Source organism: Myotis daubentonii, chromosome 14, assembly GCF_963259705.1.
Source record: "Myotis daubentonii chromosome 14, mMyoDau2.1, whole genome shotgun sequence".
In the NCBI taxonomy this organism is placed as follows: domain Eukaryota; kingdom Metazoa; phylum Chordata; class Mammalia; order Chiroptera; family Vespertilionidae; genus Myotis; species Myotis daubentonii.
The window spans coordinates 48,713,954-48,733,893 of NC_081853.1; the positions used below are offsets into that span (position 1 = coordinate 48,713,954).

General features: G+C 41.9%; 1 protein-coding gene across 17 annotated transcripts in view; it reads left to right on the plus strand.

Moving 5' to 3' along the window:
- Nucleotides 1-2,094: 2,094 nt before the first annotated feature.
- ARPP21 (cAMP regulated phosphoprotein 21) overlaps nt 2,095-19,940 on the plus strand; it is a 142,099-nt gene continuing 124,253 nt past the window's right edge. For 3 of the 17 annotated variants that reach the window (XM_059664223.1, XM_059664225.1, XM_059664227.1), the window contains exon 1: nt 2,413-3,089. The gene's annotated coding sequence lies outside the window, so the exon portion shown is untranslated. Of the gene's footprint in view, nt 2,292-2,347; nt 2,370-2,405; nt 3,090-3,570; nt 4,358-4,902; nt 5,050-19,940 lie in introns of those variants that run through there. The other 14 variants (XM_059664220.1, XM_059664226.1, XM_059664228.1 and 11 more) reach the window with 10 other exon arrangements.

Consider the following 19,940-nt stretch of genomic DNA (forward strand, 5'->3'; position numbering starts at 1 on the left):
AATATTATCACAAAAAAAGGTAGAAAATTGAGCTGAAGCCAATTAGTGTTGTTCTGTGTTGGGATGCTTTCTGCGTTGCATTCAGTTTTGTCATCAAGTTCATCCTTGCATCATTCAGATACTGAAACGTGCGTCTTGTTCTTTGACATGATCTCTGGAGTTTGTGCTGAGTGCAGCCTGATTGCCCCTCCTCCCACCCAGGGGCTACAGTTTCTAATCCCGTTTATGGCATCAAGTTCCATTTTCCTAGTGAATTCTCAGAGTAAAATCTGATTTGTTCTAGGAAGACTTTGTGTTAAGAGCAAGCTGTTAAGTTTCTCTGTGAGTTGGTGACACATCCATCCTTTCAAGAGTTGCTGAAGTCTAGTCCCCTCCAGAAGGAAAGTCAAATACACTGGCCCTCTTCCCATGCAGTCCCAAATGTGGGACTTTACGACACAGCACAGCTTGGCACAACAATCCCCCCGCCCTCCCTGAGTGGGATTTTTCCTGAGTTGAGATAAAGAGAATTAGAAATGCCTTTTATAAGTTTGCCCTTGGATTCCATATGCCTGTTAAAAAGCTTTTGGCGAGGACTGAGGAGAAATAGATCGACATAAGGGTCTTGAATTCCTTAGGCTTCCTTTGCTGAAATCTCATGCAGCAGATCCATTCTTATTCCAGCAATAGCTGATCCCCAGGGAGACAATTTCTAATATTTGGAAAATACAGTAATTATCTATTCATCAAGGACTAGTACACCTATTTCTTTCCACATTTTCTGGAACGATGCATAGTATCTGTTTGATATTTATAGTCACTCTCTTAGCCTATATGAATATGGCTATGCCTGTTGAAATTGCATTTCTATAAAAAGTGGAAGGCACATCCTTACTCAATCTGCTTATGATGTCTGTCACTGGAAATGGACGTCCATAAATGAAACTGAAAGGACGTGGAATTTTTTCATGATGTGGTTTATGCTAGTTATTGGATGGCTATCCCTGGGGTGACTACTTGCAGCTGGGGAAAGTTGACTTTCTCCTCTTCAATTTATTGGGGAACGAGGGTGTTCACTGCACCAGATCCGGAGTTATTCAGCATCTACATTTCAGAAGCTCATTTGCTGGATACTGTCAAAATGAGCTTTGGCAATCCCATGCAGGCATGCACAACTATAATTTGGCTTCACATTAATAACAACCTAGCAAAGAAGCCCAGGATCCAATGCCTTGTTCTCAGCTGGGGGCAGAGAGCCAGCGTGATACATCTTGGCTGGTGACTTAGAATGTTGGGAAAGTAGGCGCTGCAAGCACTCAGGATGGGTGGGTGGCATTCCGGAAATGTATTCCCATTCCCCCAGGATTCATGTGTGTGTGTGTGTGTGTGTGTGTGTGTGTGTGTGTGTGTGTGTGTGGTGTGTACCCTGAGACAATGAAAAAGACACACACAGATTTACAGATAATAAATAATAAAAATAGCACATCTCCAGAACAAGCGGGAAAGGCGATGCTTTTGTCTCTTCCAATGTCAACTCCGTTCCCTGCCCCACGCCCTGCCTGGCCCGCGTTTCCGCAGCATCTTTCTGATTCTAAACTAGCGCCCCGGTGGGTGGGCAGTGGTCCGGGCAGTTGCCCACAGGGAGTGCATTGGCGCAGCGCACTTGACTTTGGATCTTGCCCGAATCCCCGAGAGCCCTGAGGCTCCGGATTCCTGGGGTGGAGTGAGGTGTGGTGGTGGGGTATTCTCTGCAGAGTTGGCCTGGAAAGTGAGCGCCAGAGCGAGCAGCTGAGCAAGGCTGGGCCAAGTGTCCGGGGAGCCTCCAGGCGCCGGGAGCGGTACGCTGTGGGGCGCGGGCACTGGCCGGGAGCGGGGAGCGGCGTGGAGGGGCAGGGGGCAGCGTGCCAGCTTTCTCTCTGACTAATGATGCTCACGGCGCCGCGCGGGGCTCAGACGCTTTGTCTCCAGCCTCGGGGCTGGCGGAGAGCTGACGGGGCAGGGATGGCACGGCGGGCGCACGGGCCGGTGCCCGCTCTCCCACTCGGCCAACTCCGGCCGCGCCCGGGGCAGAGAGGCTCGGGCATCCGGCGCCCAGCGGCCAGCTCCCGGGCGTGGCGGGGCCGGGTCGGGGTCTGCCCCCCGAGCAGCTTCGGGGCTGCCGGCCACACGCGCAGCGCCGGGAGCCGGGGCGGGACCGGACGCCGCAGGGGCTGCGGAGGGAGCGGGGCGCCGCCCCCCGGGGCAGTGCCAGCCGCGTGGGAGGGCAGAGGCGGCCGGCGGACGGACGGGCAGACGGCGGAGGAGGCGGAGAGGTAGGGGCTGTGGCACCGAGGGACGGACCGGGGCTGGCTGGCTCCGAGTGGGACTGATAGTGACGGAGCCATGGACAGGTGCGAGCAGTTAGCTTGAGACGGGGGGAGGCAGAGGCAGAGAGAGAGAGAGAGAGAGAGAGAGAGAGAGAGAGAGAGAGAGAGAGAGAGAGAGAGAGAGAGAGCGCGCATTCGCGCTCTCCTTCCCCTGCAGACGCCCTCCTCTGTCCGAGGGAGAGGCTGGGGGGCTCGGAGAGAGGTGCGCGCCCAGAAGATGGCTAGAGGGACCCTGCATGGCTAGTGGGACCAAGAGAGGAACAGACAGACCCACTCAGGCACGGTCCGCCAGCGAGAGCCGCAGCTCTGAGAACGGAGCGCAGGAAAGCCAGAAGCCCGCGCTGTGCTTCCTGGCTGAGTGGCAGACAGACAGACGGGAAGGGACAGACTGGCAGACAGGAGGTGGGGGCACGTTCAGTCCCAGCAGCCACTCCGACAGAGAAGGCGGCGCGCCCCCAGAGCGTGTCCGGAGCAGCAGCCAGCAGCGGGGGTGCGGGGTCGCCAGCTGGAACCACCAGCGTGACCATAGCAGTGGTCGCCACAGCCTTGCCAGGATCGCAGCTGCCAAGGCTGTAAAAACCTCCTTTAACCAGCAGTTAAATAAATCGACAAAAAAAAAAAAAAAGCCAAGCTAAATCAAACAAATCCAGCCAACTCAATCATTGAAAAACAATCATATTAATAAAAGCCAAAAACTTAATCAAGGCACCAAGACGCTGGGGGGATATCCACTGTGCGGTCAAGGTAATTACCAAGGTCTTCCACGTGAACATCGCATGCCTTTTGTGTGTGTGTTTCTCCTCCTTCCTGCCATATGTCTGTGCTGTTCTTTATAATTGTTCGTAGTCTGTATTTCTCCTTGGTGTTTGTGTTTGTAGAAAGCTGTTGTTACCTATGTATTGTGTTGTGTTTGTCAAAGGAGGGGTTTAAACTCCCTCTCCCCCAAACGAGGCAGACTTGGAAAGCTGGGAGAGGACTGAAAAGGGCAATTGTTTCATCAGAGAAGTCTACAGTGATTTATGCAGATTTCAAGGTAGAAAGTTTGCAAGGCTCTGATTGCACTGGAAAGAGAGCTATGCTCGGGGCACAAAGTTGTCATCTGTTTGTTGTACTCGCAGGACTCAGGAAACTAGATGTTTACTTTGTTTTTACATGTGTGAAGTCTGTGTTTCATGGCCAACTCCAAATTCGATGTCTTCTGTGGCAGGTTGTAGATTTAGTGATAGAATTGAATGGAATGAGACAGGTGTTTAGGAAGTTTCTTGAGACGAGAAATTGACTCACTGTTTATGCATAGACATAGAGCTGGAGAGGATGTGGTTGCTGTTAGCTGCTCAGGTTCAGTACGTGGTCACCTCCTGACGATACAGGGTAAGGACAGAGACCAAGCCTAAAAGAAAAAAACAAAACAAAACAAAACAAAGAGGGAACTGCAAGTTATAGGGACGGGGAGCTCGTAAGCACAGCGCAAGGCTGGTAGATAGTCACTTTCAGGAGACTGTGTTTAGGATGCAGATAGCCACTGGATTTGGTGTTTTTTAAGTCTGTAGGCATGACACTTGAGCCTCTCTAAACAAGCCTGGCGTTCTCCAAAGTTGAAATGAATCTGTACAAGATTCTGCTCAAACAGTAACAGAATCCCAAGGATTCCTGCCTCCCCCTCACCCACTCTGGAGATCAAAATCGCTGGGATTGTTTTAAGAAAGCGGAGACATGGGGATGACAGGACAGTATCTTTTCATACGGTGAAAGTTAGGAGACCTTTGCCGCACGCTTTAAAACAAACGCACCTGCTCCTTTGATCCTCCGTGTTTGTGTCACCACAAGCCTGCGTGTCTTCATAGGATCGTAGTCAGTGTCATTTTCACAAAAGGCAGTCGTTTGGAAGCCGAGGGCTCTCGCTATGTTTTGTTCAAATAGCCGAGTAAGCCACCGTCTTGGCAATAACTGCTTCTGCTGCATTGCTAACGGGGATCGCGTGCACTCTTTTCGGGTTTATATGGATGTGTAAGGTACGTATCTGTGTGTGAACCTTTATTTCCTTTCGTATCATTTTTCCACTTCAACTGCCAGAATATTATAAAATTTTCTTTAAGGGGTACACTTCCTTGTCACAAGAGCTACAAAAGGCTAACCTATGACTGTCCTTGCTTATCATTGTGATGAACTGCTTTAAAAGAGTTGGGTTTGATTGTTTTAAAATAATTTGCTTTAATTTTCAAGACTTTTTGACTGCTGTGCATACATGTCTTAATTTACCCTGTCGGGACATGACTTACGTTATTTCATAAATCCTATAGAGTTGCTGTAGGTAAACGCCTAACAGAATAGGTTGTTTAGGTGAGTCATTGTTAAAGAAACTTACACAGCTCCTGAAATTGACTTGCAGCTTCCCAGTGACTGAATGCCACTACACGCTGATGTCTTTGGCAGTGCTCAGCTCAGAGGGAGTAGGGTTTGTGTGTGCTATTAGATTTGCAAATTGCTATCTCCCGGTGACTTTCCCTCCCAGATCCCAGCTGAGTAGAGTTACCCTGAGAACTATGGCATTAGCCCCGTCGGAGCATGCTCCGGCGGGGAGTTCTGTGCAGTCTATTTTTAATGCTATTTAATGAAGGAGCAAGCACCTCACCCAGCAATAAGAGAAGCATGATGGAACAGAGCAGTGCGTGGTTATGGATACTGGAGACGGATCTCTGCAAAGGTACAGACTGGCTGCTGGATATGGTAATTGTAATCAGTCCTAATATATTGCACTAACAGAAATCAATTGGTTTTCGTGAATAGTTTGATATGTCTTCATAAACCTCTTCAGTGATTCTTAGAAAGAAGACTCAATCATTCGAGTGCCTTAAAACTTAAGGGAGATGCTAACCAGGGAGTTCCTGCCTGAATACTATTTTTAATACAAGCTGTCTGGTTCTTGGGTGGCGAGAAGTGCGGAAATAATAGCAGATTCCTAACATGTTGTTCTGGTGAAGGGTTTGGAGCTTGCAAAATATTTTGGGCATAAAGTAACTAACATCCTCCTAAGATATTATGATAACTTGAAGCTCTGCCTTGTGAATTTTTTTTTTCCATTTTCTTTTGTAAAGTTGGAGGCTAGGTTCAGAATTGTGTCAACGGAGTGAAGCAGGAAGTTTTGATTGAACTTGATAGAATGTGTTTGAGTTGTTCTGTCTCCTTACTTTGAAATAAGCACAATAGATTATCTTACTGAAGGGTAACTACTTTAAAAATGTAGATTGAAAAGATGGCACTGATCATTTTTGGAGTGCAATAATGAGGGGGGAGTATCTTAATATTATCGTGCGTGAAACATAAGAAGTCATCTGTCTGCAGTGTTTGTATATATGCAGAACACTTGTCTTCAGATAGAAAGTGAGAATGTTCACTCAGAAAGGTCTGTGTTGTTCATTTTCATATTAATGACATACTACAATCAGGTTATTTCTTTGTTCAGAGCAAAGCTAATGAGACAAATGCCTCAGTGGTTTTAAAACTTAATAAATATAAGAGAACGTGATGTTTTGTTAAGTGAGAAAGTGAGAGCCACATTGTCATTAAACAAAGCTATTAGAGCGATGTACAACGTTGTTCTGGATTTGGCCAATTTTTTATGAAAAACAAGAAAGCAAAATCCCTAAGGGAAATACATCTCGAGGAGTTAAGTGTAATGTGTTGTTGTTATTGTTTGCGTTTTGCACTCTGTACTTCCAGATATTTTTTTTGCACTCTGTACCCTCGCTCTGATATTTTCCTTAGTGATCATGCTGTTTGGACCACAGTGCCGCTCTCTTTCTTAAGATTCTCAAGTCAGTGGGCATTCTCATCTGAATTCAATGTGTATTTTGTCTGTGAACGAGATAATGATAAGCTACATGAGCAGAGTGTGGAATGAGTCAGCCACTGAAGACACAATACCCAAGGTAGCCAGAAGTGAATATGATGGACTATCATTCGTATGGGGAGGCAGTTGGGAGTTCAAAAGGTTGGAAATTGCAAATGAGCCATTTGTGTAAGTTAGTTTAATTCAGATCTGCTTTCTGACAAGGTTGGTTAGGTAAGAATATGGGGCTGAAAAGTGATGTCGACATTGAAAGCCATTGCTTCCCATGGTAAGTACCGGCCTCGTTCTCACTGGCACCACAAGGTGGTAGCGTGTTTAGACATTTGTGAATCTCTAATCAGAAAAATAACCGGTTTCCTTCAAAATGCATTATGTCGCCTGGAAAGTTCTGAACATATTTCAAGTCAGTGATGACGAACTTCTAACATATACCCTTCGTCTCTTTAGACAAAGAGTTTCATTTTTTAGGAAATCTGTGGTTCCAGAGTTCTCTTCATTTCGGCTGATTTTGCTTTCTTTTATTTTTCATTCTAACGTTTAAAGTTAAGTATGATAAATGATTTCCAGCCGTGGCCTAAGTGAATGCTGAAGGACTTTTGAAGGTAGAAAAGAATATTAGTGAGATGTATCTGTGTCTAGATTTGTTTTTCTCAAGCTATCTTGGCTTCTGAGTGTTAGTTTCCTGTAAGGAGTATTTATGGCAAGTTCTAATAAATTGATATTTTTCAGTGACTCGGAGTCTTATAATTTAAAATGATTTTGCTGATTTTGGATTAAACTGACCCTGGATGTTCAAAGTATTGACCACTTGAATTCACATCACAGCCATTTCATTTCTGTGAGGATTAGATATGGACTGAGATATAAAGTATTAAATTGTATACATTAATATCATATGCTTGATAAAGAATAATGTGCTTTTTATTGTTTGGCAACATTGTTATCTGTGGTCTCAAAATCTTCTGGTGATATTTTCTTAAGGCATAAAACGCCCATATCACATTTTGAATGGACCTTTTTCTAAAATTACTGGGGCATATCTGTGCCCTGGGAAATAACTATGCAGGTAAACCAAAAAGTGAGTTGAATATTTATTTGGAACAATCGAAAGGAAATTGGAAAACAAAAGGTTTGACTAGAATACACCAAATTGACTCTCTACCTGAAAATTGAATTCTTGGCTTTATGTCACGCTCTCCTGTTCTAGCTGCCAGCACAGATCTTAATATTGCCAGAAGAAATGAATGTTAATCACTGTCCATGGCCACAGAAAAAGCAGTGTTTTAAATTCCTCTCCATACTTCCCCCAAGGAAGTTTCTTCCGGCAGTTTGTCATAAGCTCCGCTTAATATACATCTTGGTGCCACAGGTTACATGAGATTTTTTATAAGTTCAGTAATCAGGTGATATCTATTAGCATAAAATTACAATTGCGACTTCCTAAAATGCCAAAGATTGCGTCCAAAGTTGTCTCATTCAAGGTACACTCTCATAATTATTTCTCAGCCATAAATTTATACATTTTTAAAGGAATTTACAATCATTCATTTTAACTAGCAACAGAAAATCATTGAATTTTCTCGAGGTAAAGGGGACAGGAGGATCTACTAATAAATGTCCGTTGGAAAATCAAGCGTCCTATCACAGTCTCACATTTCAAACTACTTCAAAATTATACAGCAGTTCTTACATTAGAAATTCGTCGTGATTAACACAGAGACTATTAAGATTTTGTTAGCCTCACTTCCCTAAATAATAGCATTGGTTTTAAGGTAAATAAAATATGGTTTTAATTGAAAGGAAGGATTGAAGATTTTTAACAGAAAAACAATTACGTCACTTCTCATTTCACATCTTTTGGCAAATTTGGTAGAGATGTACTTGGCATGCTGTGGTTACTGTTTCTACGCAGAATTGCATAACGTAATATGCAGGTGTGTTTTTTTCTACAGGTTTTTTCATTGAGACATATTCACAAAGAATACCTACCTAGATAAACCCAGTAATCAATCCCTGATACTCACCCAAGCTAAGAAATAAGTTTTTGTGATAGGAACATCCCTGTGATTAGTCCCTGTGATAGGAACCCAGGGACTAATCAAGCAGACTGAGTTACTGGGATTCCGAACAACAGATACGCATTCTCTTACATTTGCATTATTGTTGGTTGCTTCTTTATTACACACTAAATACTTGAGATAAGAATAAGGGCCATCTATAAGGAAATGGAAATCAGAGGAATGGTGCTCATACATTTAGCAGATTTTCTTTTAATTGCCAAGATACAATACTCACTTTAGAACGTTCTAGTCCATAGAATCATACCTTAAAGGGGGAAAAAATGCATGTGGACGTATCTGCATCTGGTCGAAATTGAGAATCAACACCAACAATCGAGGCAAAACATTTCAAGATCATCAGAGAACAGGCTGGAACATTGATTTCTAAAAGTCTGATGGTTATCCCTTGATAAGTAAATCAGAAGGCCCAGCTCTTACCTAATTGTTTAGGCATTTGAGCTGCTTCCCGGTGATCTCATCACTATTAGAGAGATCTAGAAAAATCAAGCCCGGGGTTAGCAGAGAGTGAAGGAAGGGCTTCGGAACTCACTGCAATCAGGGACTAGCTGTGGTTGCGTAACTTTTATTTGCTGCTAAACTCAATAAGAAAATAAGAAGCTCTTAAATTGTCTTTGCAACTTTTACCAAAAGTTATGTAAAAACATTTCTAAAACCACAAGCTAAAATCCTCCCATGAAGCGCCTAATGTTTATTGATGAGAAAATACCTATACTCTGCATTGGCATGTTTTTCTTAGCACTTTGCTGATTAATATACATTAATATGTAGGTTTGGTAGAAATCCCAGCATTGCTGGCATTTGACTTAATGTAATCATCAAAAAGCTGTTGGACAGAAAATGGGTAGATTCTACATGAGTATGTGACAGAACCAAGATTTCTACAGCATTTGCAAGCTTCGAATACACATTGCTTCTTCAAAACACTATCTTTTTTAAAATGAGAGTATTAAAAACAAAGCTTTTAATTGCTAATATGGCACTTTACTTTCTTTTTTCTTTTTTTTTGGAGAAAGAAGATTAAGGTTTATAGTCAAATGATGGCTCTTTAAGCCAGTGTAGCACATCATTGTGTTAAAATTGCTGTTGACTTCTGCCAAATTAATTAATTCTCAGGACCTTGAAGCCATATCTATGATCCTATTTATTTTTTCTGGCTTATGAGAACAATTGCGTGAACACTTTTAAATACATAGTTTTATATTTGTTTATTTTAAGTTTAATTAGATATGCTGGTGTCGTCAGAATTTTAGGAAATGATCAGACATCTGCCATGGCATTAAAGATGAATTCAAAGATCCCACTTCAAACAACTAGCTGGTATTAATGATTCTGCCCTTTTTTCCACGCTGGTGCTGATTTAACTTTGGTCACAGCACATATTTCCTTTGTGAAGATTAAAATCTTACTGCAACCTTGAAATTTCCACATAATCACTAACAGAATTCTGGAAGAATTCTATCCTAGAGCCTGCCGTCATGTGGCGTGTACGTGCTGTTGCTATCTGCTTAAACACAATTAAGTACTCTAACAATGGGAAGCTTTCATCCTTAATTATTATTATCATTGTTGTCTTCACCCGGAACTATGGGTGGCAGTGGGCTTGTTTGTGTGTGTGTGTGTGTGTGTGTGTGTGTGTTTTCCCCCAGCATCAAGAGGTGAGAGAGCACACCTAGTAAAATGTGACAAAATTGATACGTTTGAAAAAAAATATATATATATATATGTGTGTGTGTGTGTGTGTGTGTGTGTGTCAGACAAAATATATATATTTTCTAGGGCAAGGATGCAAATATCCCATCAAGAGGGCTATTGTTTTATCACAAATTAATTAATTGTCAGGACCTTGCAGCCATAACTATGATTCTATTTATTTTTTCCAGCTTATGAGAACGATGATTGTCATGTCTGCATCATTTGTCAGCTATGACGTAGGAAGCTAAGATATGTCGAACTCAGTGGAACTTCCGATCAAAAGTCAGGTTAAAACTAACAGAGAGGTAGACCAAAGGTATGCTCAGAGCTTAGCTGAGGAGGAGCAGGCCACTGCTGTGTGTGATGAAGGAAGGCTTTCCCGCAGACACAGGGGCCTCCCTGAGACTTTGCAGGTTATAAAAATGTGCAAAATTTGGATTGAGAGTAAAGGTCTGGAGACATAAGGCCTCTATAGGGTGGTGTATCCAAATCTCACCTCCCCAAACTTACCTTCATAAATATGCAATGTACCTCCCGAACCAGCCATCCTGGTGTTTGGCTTCTGGGTCTGAATAACTAATAGTGTGACTATGGCCAAGACTCTAAACCTGTCTGTGCTTCACAGGTTCAGCAGGTTAAACTGGGTAACAACACCAGTTCATTCTGAACAGATTACTAGTTACGTGATTTGAGCAATTTCGTTAACTCCTCGTGGCATCAACGTTCTCCCCAAATTAAAGGCCTCCCTTGTAGGATTGGAGCAGAAACAAAGTACCCGGCACATAGGAATTATTCAGTATAAAGAAACGATTATCTTTTCATCTGGAAAACTTTAGAGAGATTTAACCTCATTACATAAAGGAGACAAACCTCCCTTTACAAATTCTTTTTAATTTTTAAAGATCTTTTAGTAATTTAGTGTTCTTCTGTTTCCACCCCATAAAAATCTGCATGGTTAGAATGGGAGACTGGCTTTACTCTTTCTGTGCCTATGAAATATCAAAGGCCAAGCCAGTGTAGCAGCTAATCTGGGAGGTGTGCATTGTACAGGAATCATGGTGCTTAAGAAGGCCATTATCTCCCCTCAGTCTCTCAGGGAGGGGATTACCCTGCCAGATTTGTCTAAATCCTGAACAGATAGGTATATGACTTCTCCAAAACATTTTACTTGTGAATGTCTGCCATCTAACAGGGGAGGCTGAAGAACCAACTGGCACAAACCCATGGAGGAGTAATGTTAAATCCTGCCCTACTGGGTGACAGCAGCAGCTTTGGAACGGAGGGGAGATGGAGGCAGTTTTCAGTGCCCTCCAAGCCCTGAAAGCAAGGGGAGCTGCGGGCTTGTGGGCGCCCTGCCTGGTACCCCCACAGCAGGCTCTCACTTCCTGTCGCTAAACACCCAGTGAGCTGCTTGGACTGGGAGATGACCTGGCCTCTCATCCTGAATGATCTGCACTTAGTTTTGCTGAAGTGAGTCACTTCTACACCGGTGTTCGAATGGCCAGAGGATGGGGAATCGTCTCTCAGAATTGGGGTTTAATCAGTTGGTTCCTCCACCAGGACATGGAGAGCCACAATGAGTGTTCAGCACAGCAGGAGGTGAGCCCTGCCAAGCAGTAAATTCACCATCAGCTAATTGCACTTCATTTTTAAATTATAATTTGAACATCAGCCATTCTTAGGGATGGCACAATCAGAAAGTTTTCCAATGAAACTTCTCTGAAGGCACCTGAGAATAAATTTATAAATTTATAACCTTTGCTTTCTAATATTGGCTGGAAAAAAAGGGAAGAGTAGACAAATTATATATATTTATATATACAGTATATATATGTTACATATATGTATATAAATTCAACAAATATATATATATACATAATATATATATCTATATATATATATAAATTCATCAAAAGACATATGCTTAAATACAAAAGTCATTTAAATAACTCATATTAAGCAAAAGGGTGATTTAGCCCCAAAGCATATTTCCACATATATTTTTCTTTATTGTCCTTAGCAGTTCTTGCTTACATGTGGCAGATATTTAATCAGTTTCCTGACTTAAAAAATTGACCTTTATATTGCTGATGGCATTTAATATTCAGGATTCAAAATCAGCTCTCAGTAAAGTTTTCAGTGTGTTTTTTCCCCCCTAAAATTTCAGCTAAAGTGTATCGGACATTCATCTTTCTGAAAAAGAGGACAAAGAGATGCCCTTACATTTAAATTGCAACTGACCTGGGAAATATGTTGGCTCTACAAAGAAGTTTCTTCTTCCGATCTCAGGCAATGATTAGGACTTCGCCAGTCTGCTTACACTGAATACATAGATCACTCTTCCATCTACATGGAGAGGGGTGAGGCCAAGGCAAGCTCACAAACAATTCCCAATCATTGCTGCACTGAAGTAGAGACAACTTGTGTTTAATAGATATGACCTGAGGGGAGTTAACCTTGGTCAAGGTGAGCCAGGAAGTAGGGAAAGAATTCACTCTTCTGAAGGTAGGGCAAGTCCACTGCATTAGATTAGAAGGCAGGGGTGAGGCAGAGAGGGGGAAGAGAATACTGACAAGTTGGGTAATTTCAGACCCCTCTTCCTGTCCTACGCAGAACAGCTCTAACCAAGCTCTATGTGAGTGCCCCTCTCTTCCTGCTACAGGGCAACAGCAATAGGATTAACCAGGTTAAATGACAAACCATTTAATCCACTCAGGGTCACTGAAAATTGGACTCATGTTTACCCCTCTCTAGAAAAATAATCTAGCCCAAAGAAAGGGATAGGCAATTCAGGGTAGAATGAGTTTGCTTTCTTCTTTTACCTCCTACATTTTGAGGTATGTCAAGTGTGGCTCTGATCACATGAACTTCTATTCACCCAATCCATTTCCCAAAGAAAACCCAAACCTGGTGCCTTAATTTAGAGAGACGAGGAGCACATTCTTTTTCTTCTCCGTGACTGTGGCAGGCTTTGGGAATACGCAGGAAGCAATAGATTTTGACACAGCTGGTCTTCTCCACAGGAAATCAGAAAATATATTCTGGACCACACTGTGTCAAAGCAGGGGGATTTCCATGCAAGCTGAATTGAGGAGCATTGAGCTCTTATGTCTGCATAAGAACACAAGACTTGTGTTTGCACCAGATACCATGGTTATTTATCCATTTGTTCAACCTTGTTTTTCAAATATTTATTGAGGGGCTTTCTATGTGTCAGGTCTCGTGCTAAATATTTGAGAAATTGGCTGTATGGGATTTTATAGGCATTTGGGAAAGATAAATGTATTTTAACAGTTAGAACAATGCAGTGAATGATTGAGAAAACTCCATAATGACAGATGGACAATATCGTGGATGGTAAAGCAATATGAAGTAATTTTGACAAATTAGAAGAAACATTTCTTTACTGGGAAAGTTAATTAGGAAGATCCAGAGGAGTTATCTCAAGGGTAGAAACCATACTGTTTCCAGAAAACAAGCAAGGAAGAATGAGCACCCCTGGTAAGTTGCTGGGGGAAAGTTCATATGATGGTCAGACCAGAAACTAAAACTGTCAGTTGAGAAGCTCTCAATCAAGAGAAAGGAGTCAGCTGATTAAGAGGATGTATATGGACTTGGGATGAGACACTATATTCTTTTTTGATCTTATGAAATAATGCATTAACAATATTGCTTATTAGAGTTTCAGGCAACTGATTCAACTTGAACTGGGACTCCAAACTGCAAAGTTCAAGTTCATATCAGATCATGGCAACAAATAGGTTTAGAATTATAAAAAAGGTTTTTGTAAAGGCTAATTATTCTTTGAGTTTGTTTTGCAGTTCCACATTTGCATGTTTGAGAAAGGAAACTAAAATAGACTTAGAATATTGGAAAGGTTCTTAATAGATTAAAAATAGTGCCCATAATGAGAAGGAGATGGGATTACATATAGTGTCATAGGAAAACTTCAGAGGAGTAAAAGATTTGATTTATTGGGTACCTGAAGGGTGATTTTTTTTAAAGGATGCAGTTCTTTTTTGTTGGCAGAGATAAATATTTAGGTTTCTGGAAGCAGAAAGAGATCTGGATATGTGGCCCCAGACCTGGTTCATGTTCTAATATCTTGCCCTGAAACACTGAGAAAGAACCTACTTTTAGAAGTTACCCATAAAGCAACAGGAATACACCAGATAATAGCTGGCATCTCTTCCAGTTTAGTTCCTATGATTCCATGGCTTTTTTGTAGAATATTCATGGACCAGTTGTATATTGCATTGTCTATAAATTTGGGGTATACATTTTATTTTAGCTTTGAAAATAAGGACTAATGCTCCAAGATAACATTGAAATGATGAGAAGGAAAACTTACCAAGAGTATTTGGTTAAGTAAAGAGAATATGGGGTCCCAGCTCGGGGTTCAGATCCCACCCTGCAACTTCATACATTTCTTAAGCTTTTTAGCATCAGCGTCCTCATTTCTAAAATAGGATGGCCATAAGAATGAAGGCTGAAGCACTTTGTCAAGCGCCTAGCATTATTAATTCATTTTTTCCTGGTGTTCATAATTTTTTATTTGCTTGTCCTTTGTTTAGTTCTTATCACAACCTTTGCTTGATGCCATTATCCTCACATAAATAAAGCATCCCCTTAAGATCCCTCCCAGCCTTAATGATGTTTTCATGATGTGGCTGTTATCTTGAGCATTTTGTTCATGCATAATTGGAGTTCATTTTCAGCACAACCATACTCTACACTGATAAGCAATTCCCAGCCAAGGGTTCAGTGAGGACGGGCCATCTGAGGACACCTGAAGTCCAGATGACTTTCTAGGAGGTGCTCTCCTCTGCACAGAGAGTAATACTTGACATTATAGGGAGCCTGGAAAAAGACAGCTGAGCATGGATGATTTATTATTCCATGTGTGTCTGAAATTCCACATAATATTTTATTATCTATTAATGGTGTCTCACTTGGAGATTGTAGCACTGTTGTTCATTTACAAAGAAAGTTAACTAGGCCTCCTAGATTGGTCTAGAAAACGTGTAGAAAGTTTAATCTTAGCATCTTTCCAGGAGCAATTTGGGGCCTTCAGGCCTAGAAGTGATTTCAAATGAAGTCACTGTGGACCTGTGATTTGTACACAATGCAGATAAAAGCAATAATTATGTCCAACAGAAGGCCATTGGTAGAGTCAGAGATGCACCAAAATGATCTAGCAAGAGATGAAGACTCTAAAATCAATTTTTCTAAAATCATCAGAAAAATGTTACCTCATTGCTTTGACCTGGCTGTAAAACATAGACTAGTTTTGATGTTTTAAGAAAGGATGGGGCGATTTTACTTGTGTCGTCATTTATAAATTAGATCCTTGGGTGTAGGCAGGGATCAAATGGTGTGATTGTTCATGGCAGTGAAATAGACCCAGACCTGCACATTTGAAAGGACTGATATGGTGAACTTGCCTAATATTTTGATTGATGGAGAGTCAACTTTGGGGTGCTCCTGCTGCAGTACACTGATAAAGGTAAGAAAAATCTAAATGAAAGGAACGCGACGCTTTTCTGAACTTTTTAGGGAAGCTACTGAGTGGCCATGTGTGGAGGAAATCTGAATTTATTATTGTATTGATTAGGTCATTAGTGTCATTTGTTGGGCTCTGTGGGAATTCTTTTACTTGGCTTGTTCCTTCTGCCCTCTGAATTACCTTGTTTCCCCAGGCACGAATTCTTATCAGCATCCAAGATTCCTGTAGCTCTGACTATATTATTTGTTGAAGCCACAGGGACAGTGTTAAGGAAAACTCAGCATTCCTCTACTCATTCTGAAGTTACCTCTGGATCATTTGGGATCATTGTTATTCTCTGTTATTGGGTCATTGTTATTTGGGAAAAATAATTTGTATTACGGTTTTGCAGTATAAATGGCAACTAATATTTATGAACTACCCCTTGTGTGAAAGGGACTTGTGTGCCCATGAGCTGTCTTCACAGATCTGTTCTTGGTTGTGGTCACAGCTGAGGCAAAATTTCAGTTGGAGCATACCTGGGGGTTCTTGTCTAAGGAGAAGGAAAGGTATATTTGTCATCCTTCTTTTATTTTTCCTTTGTAACACGATGTACACTGTAATAAGTAAAAGCCAAAGGAAGGCACTAGTTTGACTCAGCGTATAGAGTGTTGGCCTGCAGATTGAAGGGTCCCGGGTTTGATTCCAGTCAAAGACACATGCCCAGGTTGCGGGCTCAATCCCCAGTAGAGGGCGTGCAGGAGGCAGCCGATCAATGATTCTCTCTCATCATTGATATTTCTATCTCTCTCTCCCTCTCCCTTCCTCTCTGAAATCAATAAAAAATATATTTTAAAAATAAATAAAAGAAAAGCCCTAGAAAGCATGGAGAATTAGATCTATCTGGAGATCAGAACCAGGAATTGAGAATCCAGATAGCAGAAGGATAGGTGTCCGGGGTCATGACAAAAAGGACATGGAACTTAACTTTTGAAACTGGTTCTGAGTAGGTGGAAATTTGTGCGCCTGCGTGGGTCTCAAATCTGTACTTTTGGGGCAAGAGTGGATTCTCAGCGCCTGACATCACCTATCCTTGGGACACACTTTCTCCAAGAGTCCTAGAAAGGCAATAGGCTTGAGGTCAAGGTGACAAGTTTGAATTCCATTGCTGCCTCTCAATGGCCTGGCCACGTTAATTAACGATTAAGAGCTTCGATTTCCTTCTTAGAATATGTGAACAATAATACTCCCTTCATAAGGTATAGCATGTCAAACACTTGCTACATGTAGAACTAACACCAGGTAGATCACCCTATTCCCCGCCCACCTGCCAACACACATTTATGCAATTGACAGGTATTGAGAATGAAATTATCCTTTTTTACTAATATGTTTCCCCTGAAATTGTTTTCCGTTGATCTTGAATTAGAAGTAGCCAGTGTGAGCTTCCTTCATGGATTGTTTGTCCTCCATTTGTTTTCTACCCAGCAGACCCCAAACACCTGGAGCGCACACTCATTCGCGGCTGTGCTGTCCCTGTGTTTGGCACAGAGGGTGACGGTTGCTTCTGGCAGATGCTCAAGATCAAAGTGGCCCTTTTATCCTTCTACCCTCAGGGAGTCCGTTTCTCAGATACAGGAAGTGGTGGGGTTAACAGAAGTTTCAGCCATGCCTGAAACAAAAGCTAAGTGAAGTATGATAATCAGTCTCTCTATTAATTACTTGTCAAAGGGAGTGGCTTTGTTAAAATATTTGGAGAGATTCCGGGACTGCGCTAATTAAATGTGTTTTATTTATTAATTCTATGTTGTGACCTGAAGCAAAGTAAACAACCAACATAGTCTTATTTCTCTCTCCATTTATCTAACCTAAAGAAGTGGAAATATAGTTTATTGGTAAATAGGATTTATTTGATATCAATATATTTTACATTATATACAGCGAAAATATTGCCCTAAATTTCTTAATCTTTCTAATGCATAGATGAATTAGCTAGCCAGGTTTACTTAGATAAATGAGATTACCTACAATTTTATTGTTTGGAATATACATGCCTACTCTTTGATAAATATATATGTGCATGTCTTCATATATACATTTAGATACACATCTATACATACAAATATATATATGTTATATGTATTATACATACATTATACATATAAACTCACAACCTGGTTATATTATAAAAGGAGAAACCCCTATAATGGTGAGGTCAGCGAGGGGGAGGCCTTAGCTAGCTGCTTTATTACCTCATGTTCCCTCTGAATTCACTTATCTCACTGCTAATGAACAATACCTCATTGAAGACAGGGTTACAGAACAGAGTCCATGAGGAGAGGAAACTTGTGTTTACCCGTGCTCTCTACCCCTCAGCATTGATGACATGGCAAGATGGCAGTCGAGGGCAGGGAGATGAATTTCTTTCAAGTGAGGAGTTTAGGGATTTCTCTGCATTTCAGGGTTTGATTCCACAGCTCTGCTCCAGTGGCCAAAAGGAGCCAGACTACCTGTCTCACAAGTGTCAGTTGGGGACCTTGGGCTCATCTTTTAACACGAATGAGCCACCCTGTGCTTTATGCGAACCCTGTTGCAGAAGGAAGGAAGTGTGAGTGCGTAGCCACCTCGAAGGGGAGTTTCAGGCTAGGACATCCCGCCTCCTGTGCTACACAGCAAGCGCCATCCCTAGCGCAGCGGCTCTCAAACCTGCACAGGCAGCACAACTCACCTGCAGGGTTTACTCCAGCGCAGGTAGCCGGACCCTCTGATTCCGAGTATGTACGGCTGGTCTTGTGCTGGGCTGAATTTCAAGGGCAAGTGTACAAATGTCACACACAGTCTGATTCAGCGCATAGAGAGTGAGGCCCAGGTGTTAGCTTTTCCAACTAGTTTCCAGGGAACGCTGATGTGCCTGGTCCAGAGGCCGCAATCCGGGAACCCTGGGCCTAAAACATAAAAGACCTCATCACAGTGTAGAATTTGCATGATAGATGTTTCCTCATCTGAAACATTAAGGGGATGCTGTAAAATACCAACAACAAACAAACCTCAGAATAAAGTTTAATTTACTTCGATTTAAAATTATTTTTAAAACATAGCACCTCTAAAGAAGAGATGAGGATTCCAAACTCTACTCTAGACAGAAAGAAATTGGACAGACCTGCCCGTTATAGTCCTTACCTGTGGCTCCTCAAGCAGCGCTCTCCTACTTTCCCACTTGTCTCTTTTCTTAGAAGCCTTTTCTGTAAGCTTTATCCCTTTCAAAATGAATTCCAGGGGCAGGCATGTTTTGTCATTTCTACTAGCTGTGGGAGGCAGTGGTCAGAGCATGGGTTTTTCCGAGCAACATTTCAATGACAGCAATGCCATTTCACCTTCCCCAGGTTTCTTTACATTATGTGCAAGGCGACCTTTGCGGCATTTGGCACAACATATGCCATATGAAAACATGGTGGCTATTATTTTTTTTATAGTATGGGTTAATGGATCTGTGTTTATGTTGACTTAAATATGAGCAACTGTGGGACTTTGTGGTTATCATTATCTGATTACCAATTTTGTGATTTACTAAAAAAAACTGATATGAAATATCAATTTCCTTTGGCTACAACGGATGCTCTCAAGGTGCTTTCTGGTGACATAGCAGTAAGTTTTGTGAGGAAATGGAGCAATTTAAGTACGAGTTTAACTCCAGCACAACCTAGAGGTAAATATGTGTGTCTATAGGATGCAGACTTGATGCTTTTAACCAGCTGTCTCTTAGGTTCTTTCTGAACCCACCCCTCTTGGGCCCCCAGGCTCTGGTGTGTACGGCTGGACTGGCGCTGGGCGGAATTTCAAGGGCAAGGGTACAAATGCCACGCACAGCCTGCATGGGGCGAGACGGAGTGTAGGCCAATCTCCTGCAGCTGGGAAGAGCAATTAGCTGCTTCATGAATTAGGGTCTTGTTTACACTGTTGTCCAACATAATCATTTGTTTGTTTTAACTAAGATGCTCTATGTTCATCAGCAGCATCAGTCCTCATATTTAAATGATAAGGTCTTTGAATCTCATGAATGATGTTTGCGTTTCACAGCAGGAAGCCTGTCACCGCCCTTATTTTCGTATTTTCTCTCTCGCAGACTTTGGCAATCAAGACATGAGTTACATATATCTCTCAGATTATTCTCAAACAGCTATGAAAAAATTATGCGATCTATTCCCACAACACTTTGACACAGACCCATTGTAAAAGTGCCTTTTATATACATACATGTGCACAGACACACCCCACAAATTGCATGCACACAGGTGAAATAGAATTTTACAAAAGAAGGCATAGCTGGACCAAGGGTAATATACTCTGATTTTTTAAAAATATTTTTATTGATTTCAGAGATGAGAGGGAGAAAGAGAGAGATAGAAACATCAGTGATGAGAGAGAATCATCAATGGGCCGCTACCTGCATGCCTTGCACTGGGGATCAAGCCTGCAACCCAGGCATA